General features: G+C 42.1%; 1 long non-coding RNA gene across 1 annotated transcript; it reads right to left on the reverse strand.

Annotated features, from left to right (window-relative positions):
* Positions 1-468: 468 nt before the first annotated feature.
* On the reverse strand, positions 469-3,301 carry LOC112070788 (uncharacterized). Its single transcript, XR_002893968.2, has 2 exons — positions 2,879-3,301; positions 469-658 (listed from the first exon to the last, which is right to left on the reverse strand). It is a non-coding gene; the product is annotated as an uncharacterized lncRNA (long non-coding RNA).
* Between the last annotated feature and the right edge of the window lie 250 nt (positions 3,302-3,551).

The following is a 3,551-nucleotide window of genomic DNA, read 5'->3' on the forward strand; positions in this document are numbered from 1 at the left end:
CTCCAGGAAGTACTCCATCTGGTCACGCATCTCTGTGTTCTGGAGAGGGGTGAAAAGTCATTCAGAGAGAGAGGGACCCCTATCCCTCAAAAACATGCACACGCACCACAACACAGATAGCTGTACGAATACGGACCTCAGCTTCCAGAAAACCTCTGGATCCCTGATCACTTGATCTCTCTCCTGGGTCACTGTCCGTGAATTCTGCAGCTGTAACACTCAAAAAACAAATACTCTTAGTGGCAAAAAAAATTCTGTGAACCCTTTGGAATTACCTGGATTTCTGCTAAAATTGGTCATCAAATTTGATCTGATCTATATCTAAGTCACAACAGACAAATATAGTGTGCTTAAACTAATAACACAGAAGTTGTATTTCTTGTCTATATTGAATACATAATTTAAACATTCACAGTGTAGGTATCATGACACTAGGCGAGACACAAATGCAGACACAGGAGGCAGATGGTTGGAGTTTAAGATGTTTAATATATCCAAAGGGAATAGGCAAGAGAATGGTCGTGGACAGGCAAAAGGTCATAACCAGATCAGAGAACAGGAAGTACAGAGTGGCAGGCAGGCTCGAGGTTAGGGCAGGCAGAATTGTCAGGAAGGCAGGTACAGAGTCCAGAACAGGCAATGGTCAATACCGGGAGGACTAGAAAAAGGAGAAAAGGCAAAGCAGGAAACGGGGAAAACCCTCTGGTAGGCTTGGACATACAAGACAAACTGGCACAGAGAGACAGGAAACACAGGGATAAATACACTGGGGAAAACAAGCAACACCTGGAGGGGGTGGAGACAATAACGAGGACAGGTGAAACAGATCAGGGTGTGACACTAGGTTGGAAAAAGTATGTGAACCCCTAGGCTAATGACTTCTCCAAAAGCTAATTTGAGTCAGGAGTCAGCTAACCTGGAGTCCAATCAATGATACGAGATTGGAGATGTTGGTTAGAGCTGCCTTATAAAAAACACTCACAGAATTTGAGTTGGCTATTCACAAGAAGCATTGCCTGATGTGAACCATGCCTCGAACAAAAGAGATCTCAGAAGACCTAAGATTAAGAATTGTTGACTTGCATAAAGCTGGAAAGGGTTACTAAAGTATCTATAAAAGCCTTGATGTTCATCAGTCCACGGTAAGACAAATKGTCTATAAAAGGAGAAAGTTCAACACTGTTGCTACTTTCCCTAGGAGTGGCCATCCTGCAAAGATGACTGCAAGAGCACAGAGCAGAATGCTTAATGAGGTGTGTCAGCTAAAGACTTACAGAAATCTCTGGAACACGCTAACATCTCTGACGAGTCTACGATACGTAAAACACTAAACAAGAGGACAACACGGAAGAAGCCAATGCTGTCCAAAAAAAACATTGCTGCAAGTCTGGAGTTTGCAAAAGTGCACCTGGATATTCCACAGTGCTACTGGCAAAAATATTCTGTGGACAGATGAAACTACAGTTGAGTTGTTTGGAAGGAACACACAATACTATGTATGGAGAAAAAAAGGCACAGCACACCAACATCAAAATCTCATCCCAACTGCAAAGTATGGTGGAGGGAGCATCATGGTTTGGGACTGCTTTGCTGCCTCGGTCTGGACAGCTTGCTATCCTCGACAGAAAAATGAATTCCCAACTTTATCAAGACATTTTGCAGGAGAATGTAAGGCTATCTGTCCACCAATTGAGGCTCAACAGAAGTTGGGTGATGCAACAGGACAACGACCCGAAACACCGAAGTAAATAAACAACAGAAAATACGCTTCCTGGAGTGSCCCAGTCAGAGTCCTGACCTCAACCCGATTGAGATGCTGTGGCATGACCTCAAGAGAGCAGTTCACACCAGACATCCCAAGAATATTGCTGAACTGAAACAGTTTTGTAAAGAGGAATGGTCCAAAATTCCTCCTGACCGTTGTGYAGGTCTGATCCGCAACTACAGAAAACGTATGGTTGAGGTTATTGCTGCCAAAGGAGGGTCAACCAGTTATTAAATCCAAGGGTTCACATACTTTTYCCACCCTACACTGTGAATGTTTATGCAGTGTGGTCAATAAAGACATGAAAACGTATAATTGTTTGTGTTGTTAGTTTAAGCAGACTGTGTGTCTATTGTTGTGACCTAGATGAAGATCAAATGTTTTGACCAATTTATGCAGAAATCCAGGTACAGTATTTCCAAAGGGTTCACATACTTTTTCTTTCCACTACAGATACTGCAGAGGAAAACTAACATTCACTGTAACTTCCACAGAAGAGGATATATCATCACTTATTCATGATGAGTATTCTGTTTCAGCAAACAGTTTTGCGTGTATTACAGTAACTCCCCTACTGCCTTTACAAACCAAAGCAATTAGGAACCCTCTACTCCCTCCATCTCAATATCATTTCCCCATTGATGGCTGCTACGCATGCGGGGTTTGTGTGTGTGTGTGTGTGTGTGTGTGTGTGTGTGTGTGTGTGTACAGTGCATTCGGAAAGTATTCAGAGGCCTTGACTTTTTCTACATTTTGTTACTGTTCTAAAATGGATTTAAAAGAAAAAATCCTCTGCAATCTTCACACAATGCCCCATAAGGGTAAAGGGTCTGAATAGTGATGTCATATTTCAGTTTTTTTTTTTTTTAATACATTTGCAAACATTTCTTAACCTGTTTTTGCTTTGTCATTATGGGGTATTGTGAGTAGATTGATGCGGGGGAAACAAATGTAATACATTTTACAATAAGGCTGTAACGTAACAAAATKTGGAAAAAGTCTAAGGGTCTGAATACTTTCAGAATGCACTGTGTGTGTGTGTACCCATGTGTGTGTGTGTATCTGCCGCATGCGTGTACGTGCATCCGAGAGTGTGTGTGTGTGTGTTCTCACCTGTTCAATCATGTGGCAGACCTTTCTCTGCTGGCTCTTCAGCATGTCGTCCAGATGATGGATCTTCTCCTTCAGGACAGCCAGCTCCTTCAGTTCTCACACCACAACCCAGTGGTTACATAAACAGAATTACCATCATATCTACACTGTGTATGAACTTGCCATATTTATGGGTCCAAATTTTAAAGGGAGTATACCGTATCCTTTTTAGTATCTTAAAAAATATGCTGTATACTCTTTTCAAACTTTGGACTTATAAGTATGGCAATTCATGAACGATGTAGGCTAGAGTAGCAATGTTACAATGTCTGTTGCTGAGGACTGTATTGTTGTATACTCATGTAGAGTTGTATATGAGATACTATGTGCAGACAGTCTACGTTTCAGTTGCATGACTGATTTGTAGTCGTTATGGCGACWGATTCTCCTCACCTGTGCTTTTTCTCCTGTCTGACCTGCATTCAGTCCTTCTCCTCCTGGTGTCTCTTCTCAGACTCTTTCAGCTGAGCATTCAGGCGCTTGCTCACCTCCCATACTTAGCACTGCCCTCTGAATTCTCCCTGACCTGTGTGAGAGAGAAAAAGCAAGCTCAATAACCTCGGACATAGAGTAAACAAACAGATAGAGAGTGCTAGGTGCTGACATACTATTTGCATACCATTTGCAAATAAGT

This window comes from Salvelinus sp. IW2-2015, unplaced genomic scaffold, assembly GCF_002910315.2.
Source record: "Salvelinus sp. IW2-2015 unplaced genomic scaffold, ASM291031v2 Un_scaffold1426, whole genome shotgun sequence".
Taxonomy (NCBI): domain Eukaryota; kingdom Metazoa; phylum Chordata; class Actinopteri; order Salmoniformes; family Salmonidae; genus Salvelinus; species Salvelinus sp. IW2-2015.